This window comes from Notamacropus eugenii, chromosome 1 (assembly GCF_028372415.1).
Source record: "Notamacropus eugenii isolate mMacEug1 chromosome 1, mMacEug1.pri_v2, whole genome shotgun sequence".
Taxonomy (NCBI): Eukaryota; Metazoa; Chordata; class Mammalia; order Diprotodontia; family Macropodidae; genus Notamacropus; species Notamacropus eugenii.
This window is the reverse complement of record NC_092872.1, coordinates 170,743,486-170,765,931: the sequence shown is the minus strand read 5'-3', so window position 1 is coordinate 170,765,931 and position 22,446 is coordinate 170,743,486. Positions and strand designations below refer to the sequence as shown.

Here is a 22,446-nt window from a genome sequence, read left to right as displayed (position 1 = left end):
TTGAGTTCCTTATGCTAATAAAATCAAGGGTCCAGTCCCTATCCTTCATTTTAAAAAATTCATAATAAATGTCCCTCACTGCACTCCACTATGTGTTATACCCAACGTGGCTGCCTTCTCGTAACTTACCTTTATCCAATTCAATTGAATCAAAGAAAATGCCATCATGTTAAAAGATTTTTAACCTTAACTTTCAATCATTTGATTCAATTCAACAAATATCTTCATTATGCAAAGCACTGTACTAGGTACTAGAGATACAGAGATTAAAAAAAATCATCTCTTCAAAGATTTCTATTCAACTACAGGGGATACAACATGTAATACAAGTAAGTGAATACAAAAGATGTAGAGAGAGAGAGAGAGAGAGAGAGAGAGAGAGAGAGAGAGAGAGAGAGAGAGAGAGAGAGAGAGAGGAGAACACTAATAACTGGGAGTGAGTGAAGGGTCAGGTACAGCCTCAGATAGGAGGTGGCATCAGAGCTATGCTTTGAAGAAAGTTAGAGATTGTATGAAGCGGAGAAGAGGGGTCACATTCCAGACAAGGGGGACTATTTATGCAAAGGACTGGAGATGGGCCCTAGATGGGAGATGGAATGCCAGGTGTGGGTAACATCTTACCCTGCTATTCACCCCAAGCATCTCTGAAAATCAACTGAGAAATGTTCTTTTCCTCAGGCAATTTCTTTGAAATGATTTGTATTCAACCGAATGCCCCTGGGTTCAGGGTTGGATGATCACCATGAAGCAGGATAGACAAATTCCCATTATACTAAACCACTAGGCAAAGTAACCAAGGATTGCAGAGAGCTGCTCACCTCTTGAAAATGTGCCTAAAGCATAGGTAACTCTGCAGGGGGGTTGTACTACCCTACTAATACTGGGATTGGAATTTAGAGTCTTTTGATTTTAAAATATATTAGTAGGATATCTCTCATGTGGTCAAGGCAAAAGATACCTTGCCACACAGGAAATGGTGAATCTAAGAGAGAAGTACTTCATAAATCTATCATAAGGATCTAATGAGATAAGAATTCATGTAAACTACTTCATGAACCTGAAAAGCACTATGTAAAAATCGGCTACAACGTTTAGAACACTGGACCTCGAGTCAAGACCACTTAAGTTCAAATCTGACCTCAGATACTTTCTAGTTGAATGACCCTGAGCAAATCACTTAATATCTTTTCAACTCTGCTTCCTACTCTGTAAAATGGGGCTACTGAAAGCACCTACTTTTCATGTTTATTCTTAAGATAAAATAAGGTAATATTTGCCAAAGCACTGTTCAAACCCTAAAGTGCTATACAAATGCCAATTATCATTATTACTTGTCTAGCCAGTTTTAGTGCACAATGTGGAGTCAAAATAATTTATTTTTATCATTTCTATCTTATTTTAAAGTTTATAGCATGTTCTCTTTTCAACAATCCTTTAGATAAGTGTAAGTGTATTATTATCCATTTTACAGATGAGGAAACTGAGGACACATTTACACAACTTGCCCAACTATAGTTAATAACTGTCAGAGTCAAGATTTGAACACAGTTCTCCTGATGCCAAATTCTAGACTCATTCCCATAAGAGTGCCCTACTTTTCTAGAGGATGTTGTTTCTAGTGCTGACTCTAGTACCTACATGTTCTGTGATGACACGGAAGTCAAGCTATCTGACACTGAGTTTTCTCATCTGTCAAAACTGATGCTGACCCAAGTATAGTGAGAACAGCCTCTTCATGTATACATGGAAATGGTGCCTAATTAAAATCTGCTTTCAATATGATACATAATCCAACTTACAGGTATACACACACGCATATATATGCGTGTGTATTATATATATATAATATATATACACATTATAGAATTTAGGTTCTACATAGATAGATACATCACTCTTTACAGCAGCTATTCTTATGATTATTGATCCACATGCTTGCTTACTTAATAGGAATAGAAATTTTTTTTAAAAAATGGAATATCTCCTTCTTCAACTTTCTATTTCTCTTTACTTGTTTTCAGGGGAAATTATGTTGGTAGGGAATGCAAAATACAATCTCCAGCTGCCTTTCTGACATCTCAAACTAGATGTCCAATAGAAAGCTTAAATTCAACATGTTCAAAACTAAACTCATTATCATTCCCCTTAAACTCTCCTCTCCCAACCTTCCCTATTACCACAGAGGGCTTTCACCCACCTTTTCTGATATGAGAACCTGTTGATTTTGCCTTTGAACATCTTTCATACATTCCCCCTTCTCTTGCCTGAAACTGCCATCACTCAGGTACAAGCTTCTGTCACTTCATGACTGGACTATTACAATAGGCTGCTGGCAAGTCTGCCTCTCTCCACCAACCAGTCTATCGTGCTTTCAGCTACCAAAGTGATTTTCCTAAAGTACAGATCTAACCTGTCATCCTCTTACTCAATAAACTCCAGTGGCTCCTAATTACCTCCAGGATCAAATGCAAAATCTTCTGCTTGGTGTTCAAAGCTCTTCATAAAGTAGCCTCCTTCTACCTTCTTAGTCTTACACCTTATTCCCCACCACATACTGTTCAACTCAGTGACACTGGCCTTCCCGTTGTTCCACAAATAAGATGCTCCATCTCTCAACTCCAGATATTTTCCCTTGCTATCTCCCATCCCCGGAATGCTCTCCCTCCTTATCTCTGCCTATTGACTTCCTTGACTTTCTTTAGCTCCCAACTAAAAGTCCATCTGTTACAGAAAGCTTTTCTCAACCCCTCTTACTTCTAATGTCTTCCCTTCCTTTAATCATTTCCTATTTTTCCCGTGCATAGCTCATTTGTACAGTTATGCTCTCTCCTTGTCTCCCGCATCAGATGGCAAGCTCCCTGAAAGCAGGGACTGACTTTTGCCTCTTTTTTTTTTTAATCCCTGGGTCTTAGCACAGTGCTTGGCACATACAGTGCTTAATAAATTTTATTGATTGACTGACTGCTACCAGATATCTGCTCGCTCTCTCTCAGCTGAGTAATCTGAAAAGATGCCAGATATTTGAGGTAGTAAGAGGGGCAAGAATTCTCACTTTCAGCTATGGCCATTACATTAACTCTGAACCAAATGCAATCTTAGTGTGTCTAGTATGGTATAGATAATATTCGAAAATCTGGATATTTGATCAAAAAAATGTTATATGGATGTATTAATGAGTAAATTATAGTCGTAATGGCTCACTTTTACTCTCACCTGACTTGGTGAAATCAATTCAGTTAAGTTTCTGAGGTTAGAACTGGAATCAGAGAACAAATCCAAAGGACCTTAACCTTAACTCCCACATACACTTATTTCTATGCATCAAGGACCAAAGATTTCATTGAGGTGAATAGTCTGTCTGCTTATGTAGACTAAATCCTCTCCATGCTTGTAGATGATTGAATGAGTTATTGTGGAAAAAAAAAAACAAAGAAACTTTTAAAACAAAAAAATGTATTTTTTGGATGGTTGATCTTCTGACCTTTCCAAACTTAGCAACTCTGGTTTTCAGACAACTGACACAGTCTTTCCTGACTTAGTAATAGCTTCTAGAGCTTATGTACCATTCACACAGCTTTTGAGAGCCCAGGGTTACCTGCGCATCAGACTAGGACATCAGTGGGAGCTATCTCATGATTTCTGTCCCTGCATTTCTCTATCATTACCTTTTTCTAGCTTTAAGTCTCTAAAATGGGAATATTCTGAGGCAGATTCAATCTCTAAAGGTCTTTCAACATTTAACTTTTGTCAAAGGCTTTGTTTTAGAATATCGCCTAGCTTCCATTAGAGTTGTCTTCTGCCCCACTCTGGTTTCCATTCCTTACCCCATAGAAGCAAATCAGAAATTCTGAGAATTATTAAATAACATATCATACAGTCATTTTTCAAGCCCAGCCAGCCTTCTTCATTTAAGAAATAATGAGCTATTTCCAGGATGAATAGCCAAGAAATAACTTAGAGCTGAGTTTCATTATTAATTTTGAAACCAGTGGCTCCAGAGAGTGGCTCTGTGAATCAGACCAACTGCTAATCTGTGTAGACAGTGGAATACAAACAGAAAATGCTATGAACTCATCAATAGAATCCTGACATATTGATGTGGCACCTGCAGCTGCCTACAGGGAGTTCCCAAAAGTGCTCCTGAATAGAGCTGACAGTTCGGTTACTTCCAAATCCTGACTGCTTGTTTAGGACCTGGCATCCAAGCCCACAAACAGCTTAGAGACCGGAAAAAATACAAATGGAGAGGGCACACACATTTACCCACATACAGAAATACACACACACGCACACGCACACACACACACAGTTATAGCTACTTCCTCCCTGCTTGTAGAACACCACTCCAACATTCTGGATCCCAGCATAGCAGGGTGTTATTTCAAGAAGAGATGATTCAGCATCTGGGAGGTACTGGTGAGAGGCTGAGAAAGATGGGATCAACTTGTATACTACTTAGCATTCTTGGTCTTGTACAACAAACACCCACCTTTCCCCATTCATGAATCTGGGCACTGAGTGGTGGGTGTCAAAAGAGGATTTTTTTTCAAATTCAGTATCTTAAGCAAAATAATTTCATAGTATAGTTGTATAGTGAGGTCACTGAATGAGTACAAAATGGAAATTTTCAAAAGCAGCAGATGGCAATCTGTTGCTTACACCCACAGTTCTAGAGTTAGCTAGTTTCCCAAAGAACACAAATCTGGGACTTAGAAGATGAAAGTTCAAATCTTGGTGCTTTCACTTACTACCTGAAGGAAATAAGGCAGTTCATTTAGCCTCTCTGAAACTCAATTTCTCCATATGAAAAATGATGTAGTTGGACCTAATAACTTTTAACCCTAGATCTATAATCACATGATAGAACAGTTACCTATCCTGGTTTCTGTAGGATATTCTTGTTCATAATATATACACATCCAAGGAAAGTGAGTCTTACATCCTCATCATATATCTTGTCCTCTATCCAAATTAGACTACCTTCTTCTGTCACCTTCAATTATCTACTTTCCCACATGTGTGCCTTTGCATGTACACTCTGGAATGTCATTTCCCTCAAACTCTACCCACCCACTCCCTACTTCCTATCTGTCCCTTAAGAACCCAAGTGACATCTCTACAATGAAATCTTCTCTGATTTTCCTCAACCCAATGCAATCCTCCTTACTTTGAATTCCCACAGTACCTGAAATATTCCTCGTATTGCACTTTCACACTATGCTTTGTATTACAGTTAATGGAGTAAATAATAACTAAAGTAATAGTAATAGCAATGGTAGTCTTTCATGTTATGATGTCATAAGAAGGCTAGATATACTTAAATTACAAATGCCAACATACCACCTGCTGGATATGCTTCAGTTCAGATAATGCTGACCACTAAATTGGGTAGGCCATGAATGAACATGAAATAGACTGAAGATACAAATGTTTTCAATATATGCCAGAAAAAAAAAATGAAACTGGCATTTACCAGCTTTAGGAAAAGGCCAAATATCTCTTTTTGTCAGTGAAATACTCATCTCCATGCTAGAAAATAATATGCTATACATCAATGTAGGTAAACCATAAGAAATAATTTCATCTTTAAGCCAAAATATGACAAAATAAGACTAGAAATCAAGAAGTTACTTAAATTTGAAGATGAAAATATTTGAAGAGCATAAAGTCATTAACAATCTTCACAACTCCCTCTCCAGAAATTCTGCTCAATAATAAAATGGATGATAAAAACAATGCTGATATCTCAAATTATTCTGAACAGGAGATGGGCACACAGAATAGAATTTCCAGAATTTTGGAGTCTAACAAGGTGATCACAAACAGAAGACAAAATATACCAAAGTAGAACAATTCTTTAAAAATTCCAGCATTTTCTGCAACTGTGAATGAATTAATTTTTCCCTGTCACACAGAAAAAGATGTAAAATCCTTCCAAGATGTGCATACAACAACAGATATTTCAGCCATTGCCATGGTAAGACAAGGTAAATCTAACTTTCGAGGAATATTGCTAGGGACAATGATAAAGCATCACCATGATTAAAATGGCTTAGAAATGTTGTCAAAGACTTACAGGAAGGCATTTAAAAACTACATCAATGTCAAGGCAACACTTTACATAGAAAACTTAAGTGGGGCAGAGCTAAGATGGCAGAATACAGGCAGGTACTCACCTAAAATCTCCCAAATTCCCCTCTAAACAATGTTAAAATAATGCCTCAAAATAAATTCTGGAGTAACAGAACCAGAAAAGGACAGAGTGTAAAAGTTTTCCAGCCCAAGACAATTTAGAAGGTTGGCAGAAAAGGTCTGTCTTACTGGATTATGAGTGGAGCACAATACAGTGCAGACAAGCCAGTGGCAGGCCTTGAGTGTGACAGAATCTGCAGTAGCAGTGGCTTCTGGAACTCTCACCCCTCAGATCATATGTTGCATTGCCCACATGTGGTTCTAGTTCATGGTCCCAGAGTGAAGAGGAACACTATCAGAAGTGGGGACTCTGGTCACAATTCTGGGGTGGAAAGGAGTGCTTGTAGTCATTTACAGATCAGAGCACAGGACAGGGGAATAGTGATCACACTGCTTCTTAGCTCATACCACCTTGAAAAAACTGAAAATTTATAAACTCCCAAAACGAGCTCTGAAAATAGCAGCACAAAACACCTGAAGTTTGGGACAGTGTCTCCTTTACCCCAGAAACAAAGCCCAACTTTAACATGAAGTTAAAAGTCGAGAAATAGACTGGGGAAATGAGCAATCAACAAAAAAGAACCTGAACATAGAAAGTTACAAAGGTGACAAGGAAGAATAAAACATGAACTCAGAAGATAAAAAAATAAAAGTAGCTACATGAAAAGGCTCAAAGAAAAACATGATTGGACTAGGCACTAAAGAGATAAAAATGATTTTAAAAATCATAACACTGACCCATAAAATTAGAAAACAATACTTTTAATAAGTATTACCATTATATATATATGTACACATATACATACATATATACACACATAAATATTTGTATATATACACATATATGCGTAGATAGATGAATAGATAGACAAACAGACAGACAGATAGACAGATAGATAGATAGATAGATAGATAGATAGATAGATAGATAGATAGATGATAGATAGATAGATAGATAGATAGATAGATAGATAGATAGATAGATAGATAGAGACACTCATGGAGGCAGCTAGATGACACAATGGACAGAGTTCCAAGCCTAAAATCAGGAAGCCTCCTCTTCCTGAGTTCAAATTTGACCTCAGACACTTCCTAGCTATGTGACTCTGGGCAAATCACTTAAACCTGTTTGCCTCAGTTTCTTCATCTATGAAATGAACTGGAGAAGGAAATGGCAAACCCTAAATGGGATCATAGAGAGTTAGACTCTTGAGTCAGAAGAATCATGACTCAGTCATGACTGAAAATGACTGAATAACATTTTTACTCTATCCCTATTTATCTGTTCATTAGTCATAGCTACCTATTGGATTGTTGTTGTTCAGTTATTTTAATTGTGTCCAACTCTTCAATGGAAACCAACCAGCAGGCTATTGCAGCAGTCTAAGTGTCAGGGCCTATACTTGATTTCTCTGACTCAAGTTTCTTTCTACTATAATCCATCCTCCTCCACTCATCTCTCAAATTGATCATCCTAAGACAGGTCTGCTCAGTTCACTCTTCCTAGTCAATAAGTTTCAGTTGTTTCCTGTTTGACCTTTGACCCTATACCAGGATCAAAAATAGAGCTCTGTTTGGCCTTTAAAGCCTTAGTTCTTTCTTATCCTTCCAATTTTCTTATATATTACTCTCCTCCACAGTGTCCAGTGACACTGGTCTTCTTGCTGAGAGTTCATGGAGGATTAGCACCTCTGATGTGAGGACTTGTTGAGACCTTTCAGGACTAATCATTCACCTTTGCTGTCTACCTGGCACTCTACTCTCCCATGTGTATCCCAAGAAGCTATAACATGAGCAGCAGCCACACTTCAATAAACTACCTCAGCGGATGAATAAACCAAGTTAAAGGTAACCAATAGGTCTTAATCCCATTGGTGTGTCATGGGATAAGAACAATTTATTCCAGTGGCCATAAAGACAGCTGAAGCTGGTGTTGTGGAGTGTTTTTAGAGCTTGGTCAGACATTGAAGATACCAAGATCCTCCACCACATCCCAGGCTATCTTCGTCACTTGTCCTGATTTTTGTCTTGCCACTAGACTTCAATGACTGGAAAAGAGAATGAGGCCTTACTTAAACCCAATTCACATGCAAGTCAAGGCATCAGCTCCTGATATCATTGGTCCTCAAAAATGAAGGACAAAAAACATCTTCCAACTCTGATTGTTTCAATGACTGTGCCCCATACCTAAAATTCTCTCCCTCCTTATCTCTACCTCCCAGCTTCTTTAGTTTTCCTCAAGTCTAAAGGCACAGTCTGATCCATACAAGAAGCCTTTTCCACTCTTATAACATGCCCATGGACTATATCATTTTCAAGAAATTTATACATGAATTTCCAAAGACAGAAGAAGACTTCCATGCTCTGAGCATGAGAAAGATTTGGTTACAAGAGATTATCATTCCTAGGTTCATGTACCAGGGTAGTGACTTCATACATCATAATGGTATTAGTGGCAAGTTCTTCTATGGGAGATGAGAAGAAATTTGCTGATGAGAACTCATACTGAAGTACTCTTGTCCTGGCACCTTATCCGTGGAAAATCTTGGCCCAAACGCAAATGACTTCCATCTTTTCAATTATACTAAATGGTTCAACTACACTAAATGGTCTTTGGTCCAGGTAAAAGATGTCAAAAACATTGTGAAAACAATCTTAGACTGCTTTAGATCCCAGGATGATAAGAGCAACAAGATTACTCTTGCCTGCTTTGGGCAACTCTCATAAGTTTTGTTTTGGTTTGGTTCTTGGTTTTCTACTCTTAACCACCAAACTATTCCTTCTATAGTTGAGGAGGACACTTTCCAATGCAGTCTCCTCTTATACCTGTGGTGTTCATGGTGTTCTCATTGCTACAATTCTCTTTGCCTTTCATTTCCGTTTTTCTTCTACCAGTCTGCTACACTGAAGAGTTAAATTTATGATAATGAAATAAAATCAAACCATAAAAATGTTTCCTCTTTTTTATAGTTCTGGTCATGAAGTCTTTGATGGAATGGATGTCTTCCACTTCATGAATCTAATAATAGATTACTATTGATTCTCAGCCCTCACTCCTAGATGAGTTAGGGCAACTAAATTCCATTCACCTTCCTTTGCCTCCTCCATCCATCCCCAACTTAGGAATCTATCAGGATCAGTACGTCCCTAAATGTGCAGTACTTTCTAATGAGTCATTCAGGGACTGGAGCAAGATATATGTGGACCTTTCCATTTGCCTTTCACCTAACCCTCATTATCTACACTCTGGTAAATAGTCCTAGTTCACATAAATTAACCTGAGACTTTGAAAAGTCTCAAGGAAGCACTAGAAAAGCCAAGGAGAAGAAGGAGCACAAATCAAGCAGTCAGGAAACAATCATAAAGGTGCACGTCCCCATTACATGTATAAGACTAAAGGTTGGATTGGTCCTATGGCTCCACTCATTATGACTCATTTAAACAGCCCTATGAATGCAAAAAAACATGGAAAACTAGATGCCATGATTTGAGGAAACTTTTTATGGAATTTTAATTTTCCTCTCAGTCTACACTTGCCATTTCTGATGTACTTATACTATATACTACAACCAGGTCCCAATTATTGAGAATAAAAAGTTTTGTGGTAGTCATATTATTTGAATTTATGGCATATTTCTGTTAGAACCAATTACCATATTTTATGTAATTATAACTTTGAATGTTGTGAATTCAAATAACATGTGACCACTTCAGAAGATTGACTACTCACAATTGGAACTTAGCTGAATAATATTCTGTGTTTATTGTACCCTACAGTATGTTGGTAAGCTTCTTTCAGGGTTATCTAAGCCTTGGGGTAATGAAGAGCCTGATGTTCTTCACTAGATTGGGGAAAAATAGAATTCAGAAAGGTGGGTGGAAAGGGGCATGTGTGTTTTCCTCAACCTCCAAAAGATTCAGGTTAGAATTATAGCATCTAAATCTTGCCTCTTCCTTTAGTGCCTAGCTTTGCACAAGTAAGTATATCATCATCTTTGTCATCATCATCCTCATAAACATTTATATTATGCCCTAAAATTGGCCAAGTAGCATTTCTTGTATATGTCCATTGACACTGCTACCACGCTGGTGCAAGCACTCATCACCTATGCCTAGACTATTGAATTAACCTGTTAGTTGATTTCCCTGCTTCGAATCTCTCCCCACTGACCAATTATGACTCAACTGCCAAATTGATTTTTTGAAAAATAGGTCTCACCATTTTATCCCTCTACTCAAAAAATTTCACTGGGGATCATTGGGATTCCCATTAGGTTTCAAAGCTCTTCATAACATGCCCCCATACATGCACACACACATTTCTAGTCTTCCTAAACTTCACTTACACCTGTGGACTTGGAGAACCAGTGGCACTGGCCTCATTCCTGTTCCTCACACAAAACACTCTCTTTCACTACTCCAGAGAGAAATGAGTACTCCCCATGCCAGGTTTGCTCTCACTTCTTGTCTCAGACTTCTTCTTCCCTTCCCTGGCTTCTGTTGGGTCCAACTACAATGCTTCCTTCCACAGGAAGTCTTTCCAGATTCTCAGTAATGCTAGTGCTTGTCCTCTATTGATTATTTCCAATTTATCCTGTATCTATCTTGTTAGCACCTCTGTGCCTGCTGTCTCCCCTACTAGACTGTGACTGCCTTGAGAGTAGGAATTGTCTTTTGCCTTTCCTTGTTTCCTTAGTGCTTAGTACAGTACCAGCTATATATTAAGTGCTTAATAAATCCTTATTGACTGATTTACATACATTATCAAATTTGAATTTCCTACTGTCCTGTAATGTAGGCACTGTCGACATTATTATCCCCATTTAACAGATGGGAAAAAAGTGGACTAAGAGAGGTTAAGGTCAAATATTAGTACTCAGAGGCATGATTCAAAGACAATGTCTTTCAGACTCTGAATTCATCTCTAAATGGAAAAATTTTTTTAAATTAAACCTTCATCTAATTCTACAAAATGGCAAAACAGTCAGAAGATAACTATCTTCCAAACTCAAGTTTAACCTTCTCAGGAACTGACTTCCCATCCTTTAGGTTGTATCATAAGTACCTACCACATTGCCCTGAGGACTTGTAGCGATTCAATAAATGTATACAGAATCATAGAAAACATTAAGGATCTTAGGAATTGCTGAAACCAATATGCTTCTTTTACAGATGAGGAAACTGAGATCCTGAGAAACAAAATGCCTGACCCAGATTCATACACCTCATTGGTGAAAGATGCAGACTAGGACTCTGCCAGACCCGGGTGTTTTTCCCAATATGATACTGACTGTTTCTGTGCTTTCATCTTTAGCTCCTAAAATAACTCAGAATTACTCCATCAAGAGTATACATTTGTGTTTGTGTGTGCATGTGTATGTGTGTGTTCAATAGCTATTAATAGCTGACTAGAGAGACAAAAATTGCTAATGTTGTTGTTATTGTTTTGAGGGGGGAGTAATACTTCCTGGCACAGCTTCATACGTACTTATCCACTTGAATGTCTTTTCTCTTAACTACACTGGACAGACACATGTACAAACATCTCATGAAATGTGGTGACGCCAGAAGGAGAGGGAAGCGGAGGTTGTCAAATTAGGCTGTGAGCTCCTCATGCTGTTTCCCCATCTTGTTGCTATGGTAGCTGAATCCAGCTGCAGGTGCACCTCAGGAACTGGAGACTGACTCAGATGGGCCATCTGAATGTACCTGTCAGGAACACAAAGGCAAAGCCGAGCATGAAAAGACATCTCTGTTGAGTAAAGAAATCACTGTCAGCAATTAGGAAACAGCAAATGGTTCTCAAATGTGTGATTCTCATCGCCCTGTCACTGGTGGTAAATGACTGGCTGCCCCAGTGACCAAAAGCTGCCTTTTTGGGGGGTAGGAGGATAGGAAGGAGATTTGTTTTGATATAATGAGTACTGACACCCATCTCATTTGCATGCCTCCTGTCAAATACGAGCATTGCAGGTTGAGGATGGAAAGAAAGAGATTTCTAATGTGAGTCTGCAAATGTGCATCCTTATTAATATCATCTCTTAAAATTCAATCTCATTTTTAAGATATATACTTGACATTTTACTCTGAGGGAGAAAAAAAGTATTATACAGTAAGACAGAGCATTAGCTATTCACCTCAAAAATCTGCCAATTAAAGAGCAGGGGTGTGGGACTCAGAAGCTATTGAGTTCTATTTTGGTTAAGGCCCTGGCTTTCTGTGCTACTGTAGCAAAGTCACATGATTTCCCCCCTCCTCACTCTTCACCCCAATCTCACTTTCATATCTATCTCCATGTGCAAGATGGAGGTGTAATATAGTCTTACCTCACCATTTTCAGGAAGGACTAGAGTGTTTCTGTGACAAACTATCAGGCTCAGGATGCTGACTGTCGCTGTCGCCCCTTCTAACTATCACCTGAGGACTTGAGGGAACTCATTCCTGGGCTATCACACAAACTTAGGCCTCGATATTTTCTAAGCTTCCCTTCTAAGCACCAAAATTGTCAACAGCTCACACCAAAGCCAGAGTGCAACAAAATTATTTCACTACAGGCATGAGAATTCACAGGACACTCGGTAGAAATTGGCAAGCATTTATAAAGTGTTGCTTGCTGTTTGTCCAACATTTCAGTTTGTCCAACTCTTTCTGACCCCATTTGGGGTTTTCTTGGCAAAGATACTGGACTGATTGCATTTTCTTCTCTAGCCGATTTTGAGGCAAGCAGGGTTAAGTGACTTGCCCAGGGTCACACAGCTAGTAAGTGTCTGAGGCTGGATTTAAACTCAGGTCTTCCCAACTCTAGGCCCAGTGCTCTATCCACTGTACCACATAGCTACATTATTAAGTGTCTACTATGTGCTAGATGCTAGAGATGGAAATTTTAAAAAATGAAATAATCCTTACTCTCAAGTGGAAAGGGGAAGGGGAATAACATGTTCATATTGCATATATGTGTAGTGCAAATCTAAAGAAAAATGAATATAAATAAATACAGGATAAAGAGGGAGGATACTGGCTATTGGGAGGTTGAGGAAAGGCTTTATGTAGAAGGCAGTTCTTGAGCTGAGCCTCGAAGAAAAGGTTTCAGAATTCAAAGGGAAGTTAAAGATCATCTAGATTTCATTTTACAGATGAGGAAACTAAGGACCACAGACATTACTGTGGTTTGCCAACAGTCACACCATTAGAAAATATCAGAGACTGAATTTAAACTCAACTCTTCTTCTAAACTCAGTGCTCTTTCTACCATACCACACTATATCCATACAAAACAGTATAGACAAAGTTACATTACATGGAATTAAGATCATAGAAAATTGTGGAGCTTTTTAAACTAGAAGGGACTTCAGAAATTGTTGAATCTAATTCATTTTTCATATGAGTAAATTGAGTTAAAGTTTATCCTTTTCTAGATTATTTTAAAAAAACAACTCTGGCAGAGATTTTCCATTACCAGTTCCCTTTGTTAAAATTATCAAACATATCCCTTTTTTCTGTATGAGGATTTTATCCTTAACTCACCAAGATGATGTAATTCTCTTTGCCTCACTAACCTGCTTTAACTGCCAGGTGTATATATGGATGGTTTTACCTGTCCTACATTTGTCCTTCTATATATCTTCTATTTGCCTCTAAACCTAAACTCCAAATTCTGAACCTCTCCCTTGGAAATATCCCTCAGTTGATCAGTCAAAAAGCAATTATTAAGCACATGTGTCAGACAATGTGCTAAGCATTAAAAGATAACCTCTGCTCTATGTACAACCAAAATGGATACGAAACACCACCAACATTAGGGGAATCAGGAAGGACTTCTTGTAGAAGATGGGATTTTAGCTTAAAGGATGTCTTGGAAGCCAGAAGGTAGAGTTGAGGAGGCAGAGGTACAGGACTGAAGGACAAGCAGTGAAAATGCCTGGAGTCAGGAGATGAAACATATTGTTCAAGAAAGAGAAAAGAGGCCAATGTCGCTGAGAATTGAAGGGACATGGATAGAGTAAGGCGAAGAGGATAGAGAAGGGAAGTAAAATATAGACTGGAAAAGTAATAAGGAACCAAGGTGCAATATCAAACAGATGATTTTGTACTTGATCCTGCAAGTGATAAAGTGTGTTGGGCATTGAGAGCATGGTCATACCTATGGTTTTAGAAGATCATTCCAGAAGCTAAATGGAGAAGGATGGACTGGTATGAGGAGAGATTAGAGGCAGAGAGATAAATCAAGATGCAATTGTAGTAGTCCAGATGGGAGAAAATGAGGGGTGCATCGGGGTGTTAGGGTCAGCTAGGTGGCTCAGTGAATACAGCAACAGGCTTGGAATCAGGAAGATTTCTCTTCATGAGTTCAAACCCAGCCTCAGGTACTTACTATGTCTGTGTGACCCTAGGCAAGTTATTTAACCCTGTTTGCCTCAGTTTCCTCATCTGTAAAATAAGTTGTTGAAGGAAGTGGCAAACCACTCCAGTATCTTTGTCAAGAAAAACCCAAAAAGGGGTCCCTGAAATGACCAAACAACAAATCAGGGTGTTGGCAGTGTCAAAAGAAAGAAGGGAGTGTATATGATAGATGTTAGGAAGATGATATTGACAGGACTGATGATCCAGGATCCATTTCACTATTACAAGTGAACAGAAAACAGATGGGAAGGGGAAGCTTCTCAAATGAAATCAGGAAGGAGAATTAGAGAGCAAAAGAGAAGAGATTAGCTCCCCCTGGTTCAAATAATCACAGAATCTCAGTCCGAAAGGACCAAGGACATCTAGTTCTACTCCTTTGTGAGAAAAAAAAATCATGGGAGAGAATTCCCTCTGGAAAGACACCAAACAATGGTCATTCACTGCCTAAACGTTTCCGAAGAAGGAAAACCACTACCTCCTAAGACTTCCTGTTTTCCAAGAAGCCTTTTTACAATTGACAATGAATCCCTCTGTCCCTTAGAACCCTGTACAAAACATTATCCATCCTCTAGTAAGCATTCACTTCCTAGTGCCTTCCTTGACACTGATAGTCACAGGAACATTTAACCAAGCTATCATATTTAAACCTCCTATCACTTGATATCACAAAAGACATTACTAGCTTTTACCTCTTTTTGTATTCTCACTGCTTAGCACAGAGCCTGGCACAGAATAGGCACATAATAAATGTTGATGGATGTATTGAATGGAGTTGTATCTGTTAAGATATTTTATATGGGGGCGGAGCCAAGATGGCGGAGTAGAAAGATGCACATACACATAGCTCCGAACCCACAACCAACAGAATGGCTACAGGGGAGTAACTCACGGTGAATTCTGCACCCAGAGGCCACGGAACATTGGAGCGAGGGAGATTTCTGTTCCGGAGGGACCTGCAAACCTCTAGCGGGGGGTCCTTCGCACTGCGGACTGGGCGCCGGGACTGGGAGCTGAGTGCAGCCCTGCTGCGGCCACGGCACCAAGAGAAAAAGACCCGAGTGGGCTTCGGGGACGGGATCTCCAGGGGCCATGTGGGTCCCTCCACCCACAGAGGGACCTGCAAACCTCTCGCAAAAGGTCCATCGCGCTGCAGACGTGGAGTCCAGCCCAGCCCAGACCTGATGCGGCCACGGCACCAAGAGAAACAGACCCAAGCAGGCTTCAGGGACTGGATCTCCAGCGGCTGCACAAGTCCCTCTGCCCACAGGTGACGGGGGTCGGTGAGAGAGTATCTTTGGCGGGTGGAGAGGGGAGTGGGGTGCCCCCATGATTCAGGCCCCCCCGGGAGGTAGAAGCTGAGAGGCGGCTGCAGACCAGGGCTCCCCAAGCGGGTGGGAGCCTGGATCCATTGTGGAAGGTCTGTGCATAAACCCCCTGAGGGAACTGAGCCTGAGAGGCGGCCCTGCCCCGACCTGACCACTTGAACTTAATCTCACACTGAATAGCAGCCCTACCCCCACCCAAAGCCCTAAGGCTGGAAGCAGCATTTGAATCTCAGTCCCCAAACGCTGGCTGGAAGGATCAGGAGACGAGGTGGGTGTGAGGAGAATATTCAGAGGTCAAGTCACTGGCTGGGAAAATGCCCAGAAAAGGGAAAAGAAATAAGACTATTAAAGGCTACTTTCTTGGAGAACAGGCATTTCCTCCCTTCCTTTCTGATGAGGAAGAACAATGCTTACCATCAGGCAAAGACACAGAAATCAAGGCTTCTGTGTCCCAGCCCACCCAATGGGCTCAGGCCATGGAAGAGCTCAAAAAGAATTTTGAAAATCAAGTTAGAGAGGTGGAGGAAAAACTGGGAAGAGAAATGAGAGAGATGAAAGAAAAGCATGAAAAGCAGATCAGCTCCCTGCTAAAGGAGACCCAAAAAAATGTTGAAGAAATTAACACCTTGAAAACTAGCCTAACTCAATTGGCAAAAGAGGTTCAAAAAGCCAATGAGGAGAAGAATGCTTTCAAAAGCAGAATTAGCCAAATGGAAAAGGAGATTCAAAAGCTCACTGAAGAAAATAGTTCTTTCAAAACTAGAATGGCACAGATGGAGGCTAAGGACTTTGTGAGAAAGCATGATATCACAATACAAAACCAAAAAAATGGAAAAATGGAAGATAATGTGAAATATCTCATTGGAAAAACAACTGACCTGGAAAATAGATTCAGGAGAGACAATTTAAAAATTTTGAGACTACCTGAAAGCCATGATCAAAAGAAGAGCCTAGACATCATCTTTCATGAAATTATCAAGGAAAACTGCCTTGAGATTCTAGAACCAGAGGGCAAAATAAATATTCAAGGAATCCACAGAACACTGCCTGAAAGAGATCCAAAAAGAGAAACTCCTAGGAACATTGTGGCCAAATTCCAGAGTTCCCAGGTCAAGGAGAAAATATTGCAAGCAGCTAGAAAGAAACAATTCAAGTATTGTGGAAATACAATCAGGATAACACAAGATCTAGCAGCCTCTACATTAAGGGATCAAAGGGCATGGAATAGGATATTCCAGAAGTCAAAGGAATTAGGACTAAAACCAAGAATCACCTACCCAGCAAAACTGAGTATAATACTTCAGGGGAAAAAATGGTCTTTCGATGAAATAGAGGATTTTCAAGCATTCTTGATGAAAAGACCAGAGCTGAAAAGAAAATTTGACTTTCAAACACAAGAATGAAGAGAACCATGAAAAGGTGAACAGCAAAGAGAAGTTATAAGGCACTTACTAAAGTTGAACTGTTTACATTCCTACATGGAAAGACAATATTTGTAACTCATGAAACATTTCAGTATCTGGGTGCTGGGTGGGAGTACACACACACACATGCACACATGCACACATACATAGAGACAGAGTGTACAGAGTGAATTGAAGAGGATGGGATCATATCTTAAAAAAAAAAATGAAATCAAGCAGTGAGAGAGAAATATATTGGGAGGAGAAAGGGAGAAATTGAATGGGGCAAATTATGTCTCATAAAAGAGGCAAGCAAAAGACTATTAGTGGAGGGATAAAGAGGGGAGGTGAGAGAAAAACATGAAGTCTACTCTCATCACATTCCACTAAAGGAAAGAATAAAATGCACACTCATTTTGGTAGGAAAACCTATCTCACAATACAGGAAAGTGGGGGACAAGGGGACAAGCAGGGTGGGGGGATATAGAAGGGAGGGCATGGGGAGGAGAATGCAATTCGAGGTCGACACTCATGGGGAGGGATAGGATCAAAAGAGAATAGAAGTAATGGGGGACAGGATAGGATGGAGGGAAATATAGTTAGTCCTATACAACACAACTATTATGGAAGTCATTTGCAAAACTACACAGATTTGGCCTATATTGAATTGCTTGCCTTCCAAAGGGAAGGGGTGGAGAGGGAGGGAGGTAAAGAAGTTGGAACTCAAAGTGTTAGGATCAACTGTAATGTTCTTACCGCTAGGAAATAAGAAATACAGGTAAAGGGGTATAGAAAGCTATCTGGCCCTACAGGACAAAAGAGAAGACAGAGACAAGGGCAGGGAGGGAGGATAGAGGAGAGAGCAGATTGGTCACAGGGGCAATTAGAAAGCTTGGGTTTGGGGGGGGGAGGGGATAAAAGGGGAGAAAATTTGTAACCCAAAATTTTGTGAAAATGAATGTTAAAAATTAAATTTAAAAAAAAAAGATATTTTATATGGTTTTAATAATGATAATTGCTACCATTTATAAGGCATTTAAAAATTTATATAACACTTCAGAAATATGTCACTTTATCCTCAGGACAATTCTGAGAAGTAGGATTCCCATTTTACAAATAGGGAAACTAAGGCAGATAAAAGTTAAGTTAATTGCCCAGGTTCACATGGCTAGAAAATATCTGAGGCCAGATTTGATCTCAGGTCTTCCTCATTCCAGCTCCAGGGCTCTAGTTACCGTATAACCTAACTACCTAGCTACTTCTTTTACCATATAATTGGGTGCTACCTTGCTGGAAGCTACTTTAAAGCAGCATTTTGAAATAAACAATAAGCACAGTAGGATGTTACATTCTTTGTGCCTCTCATTTAATTGGGTCACTGTAAAGCTCTTGCCTATGATAGAGCAGTGTTTGCAAAAGCCTGCCAATTCACATCTCATGTTTTCATCAAGTATGCCATCAATGCATATGTAGATTTCGTACATGTTAGAAAAATAAATACATGCTTAGTAGTTATTGGTATCATTTTATTACCTTTCTTTCATAGTAATTCTTAACTTCATCATTTTGATGATGTTCCATCTTGCTTTGAGTAACCTACAAGCCTTTGCTCTCTTTTGTGTCTTAATTGAGAATTTCGTTTCCTAATAGATTGTTTACCATCCTCTTCTGTTTCTATTTTCACATTTAAATCACCAGCCATCATAGGAAGGTAGCCTGGCATAAGGTGCCAGTCAGGAATACCTGGGTTCTAACATTGCTTTAGACACTTACTATGTGCGTGACCACCAGTAAGTCACAGAGATGACATGACACTTGAGACAGAGGTTATCCTACCTCTCCATCCCTAGGTGTGATCAAAACTTGGATGTCATAGACCTCTACCTTTGCTTGAGGAAATGCCAAGAGCTTATTACTACCTCCCATCTCTGGGTCGCACCTGGCCATAGCTCCTCTTCAAACTCATCACAAGGCTCCACTCCTGCCCTACCACTAGTCCTCACATCACTACAAGCTTGCATAGTCTTCTTCCTTAGAGAAATACAATTGCTTGTCCTAGGCCCTTTAAATTTTCAACCTTGATATAAAGTTTCATGGGGAAATAAAAGAAAGGGTAGATAGAGAGGGAGAAGACTACTTCTCCGTGCCTAATGGCTCTGATGAGTGCTGACCCACAGCATGTCTCAACCTGAGGTGTCATTTCTGGAGGGACTTGTATGACAAAGGATGCCCCAGAGACTACATAGATAAGGAAACTGAGGTAGAAAGGTTCTAAATGACCTGTCCAAGTCACATAGTCAGTTAAGTACCGAAATGAAACTCAAAAGAGAAAACATTGCCACTATGTATGACATGGCTTCATTGGTCTCACTGTCCCTTTACCTAAAGGATAAACTATTGAACCTGAAGTCAAGAACAATATCTGATTCCTACATTAGATAAAAACTAGCTGTGTGGCCCTGGTCGTAAGAGAATCATAATTCTCTTGACTTTTAAATGGGAATATTAGCACCTTCTTCACAAGGCTATTTGAGACTTAAGATAGTATACGTAAAGCATTTGCAAACTGTGCATAAATGAGTTATCATTATTAGAATCATTATTATTTTAACTTCTCTCATTCAAATCTTCTATCACCAGCAACAAGGACAGATCACTTCCATAAAACAAGCTGGATAAATTTCCATGGTTCCAGAACATTTTACTAAAGACAGTAGTTTATAGACTTTTTTTCAGGGAAAGTATAAAATATACTGGTTATGCCCCCAAAAAAGCCATAACTATAAATTTTTGCTCCTGGGGCAGATAGCATGAAATGTACACTCAGATGGTGAAGTGTGGTAAAGGCGGCTGCCAGGGGGAGATATATAGCCTAAAAGGTCTGGGCTGGAGAAGATTCATCTGAAACATGCCATCTGGTAACTTCATGAATTAATTAACTGTCATGCTAACTAGGTGCTAAACTTAGTTGTTTCCACAGATGCTGAAGGTCTTTAAGTATTGGCAATAGCCTGAAAATTTTAGTACACTGGAGAAAAGATTTGGTTGCCCTGCCCTCCTTGTAGCTATTACATAGATTCACTGGGAAACATCAAAATATTTTCTGGAATAATCTAATTCTCTATTTAATCTTACAGAACGGTAGGCTCCTAAATACCCTCCCCCTGTCTAAAAGCAGAGTGGCACATATTTCTTATGATTTTCAATTGTCATTCTTTAATTGTAAACATAAGCCACAGTGACCAATTAATTACATACATAAGACTAGTGTCCAAAAATTGATTTGGGATAGGTATGGTAAGAGTTTTGTATCTTATTTATTTCTGTATTTGTTTACCTCACCATTTTCTGAAAGGATGTGAGATGTTTTCCCAATAAAATATAATTCAAAGTAAGATAATTAAGGATAATGAAAAATGTCATAGGGAGCCATTTAAAGGGAGAAGACAGAGAATATGGAAAGAAATCTAAGGTTTGTTGATGACACTAGCCGGACTCCAATTTGGCTCTTAACTACCTGACAGCTAAGACAAAAGGAGAAGCACATTATGATACATGGCTTTCATTGTCTGACAACAAAAAGCAGGCACATTTGTCTGCAGAGACAAATGTTTTCCTGGAATTAAGCACAAGCGGGAATTCATTGTGTGGGTCCTTGTATAAAAGATGTTAAGTAACATAGTGAACAATACCTTCCACTATAATTTTATAAAAGCTACTGAACTGCTATTCAAATGGACTTACCAAGTACAGAATCCATTTTCAGTGCTCTATTAATAGCACATAATAATTAAACCCCTCACCATTGTTCATCCTCTTGACACAGCTTTTACATACTAGTAGCATCAGTTGCTAGGAAGAAAATTCCTGTGCGACCCTCAAATGATAGGAATTCTATTATGTGGATCCTGACAAAAAGGAGAAGAGCACTTCATTCTTGGATTTACAGAAGCAGAGGCAAGAGTTTTCAGCACAGGGCAAGGCTCATGGAACTCAAAGTTGTGATGAACAATGAAAGGAGCCATCCTTTCAATACAAGATCTGACTCTCACCCCAACAGTGTTTGGTCCCCAACAATTCATCCTCCCTGTCCCTGAAAAAATCAAGTTCATTTTCTTCATCTCTGGGCCACCAAGCTGCTGAATAAAGCTTTGAATAAACAGCCTTATGTTGCTATGGGTCCACATTGTCCTGATTCTATGCTGGCAGCAGGGAAATTTGTGCCAGAAAACTGGTCCCATGATTCCTTTGTGTGTGTGTGTGTGTGTGTGTGTGTGTGTGTGTGTGAGTGTGTGTGTATGTGTGTGTGTGTGTGTGTATACAAGAGTCAGACAGGACTAAACAATAACGGTCTTATGAATATAGTGACTTATGTCACAGGTACAGATTCCATTAGTTTATACCTTTATATGCATGATTCTTGCCTTTATTCTCCTATTAAATATTCCAAAGAGAATCTATCTAATATACTGAAAACATGTTGTTATGCAGTCATTTTCAGTTGTCTTGAACTCTTCGTGATCTCTTTTGGAGTTTTCTTGGTAAAGATACCGAAGTAGTTTGTCATTTCCCTCTCCAGATCATTTTACAAATTAAGAAACTGAGGCAAACTGGGTTAAGTGACTTGCCCAGGGTCACACAACTAGTAAATACCTGAGACCAGATTTGAACTCAGGAAGCTAAGTCTTTCTCACTTAAGGCCTGGTGCTCTATCCAGTGCACCATCTGTCTACTCTTAATCTTTCAATATTTCATGGAACCAGTACAACATTCAACCTGCCTAGTGGACAGAATACTGAATTTGGATACAGAGAACATGGGCTCAGATCTTGACCAGCCATATCTTTCAAAACCAGAAGGCGAAGTGCAAATAGAAGAATCCACAGGTCACCTCCTAAAAGAAACCTCATATGAAAACTCCCAAGAATATCAGAGCCAAAACCCACAGTTTAAAGGTCAAAGAAAAAGTACCACAAGGAGTGAGAAAAAAAGAATTCAAGACACAAGGAGTGACAGTCAAGGCCACAAAAAATTTAGTAACCACCACTACAAAGAAGCATAGAACTTGGAACATGATATTCCACAATGCAAAGTATATGAGTTTACAGTCAAGAATAGCTTTCTCA

The 22,446-nt window shown here is 39.3% G+C and overlaps 1 long non-coding RNA gene across 1 annotated transcript in view; it reads right to left on the bottom strand.

The window, feature by feature from the left end:
* Positions 1-11,615: 11,615 nt before the first annotated feature.
* Positions 11,616-22,446, bottom strand: part of LOC140524370 (uncharacterized) — a 67,422-nt gene continuing 56,591 nt past the window's right edge. The window contains exon 3 of the long non-coding RNA XR_011973700.1: positions 11,616-11,901. This is a non-coding gene — a long non-coding RNA (uncharacterized lncRNA). The remainder of the gene's footprint in view (positions 11,902-22,446) is intronic.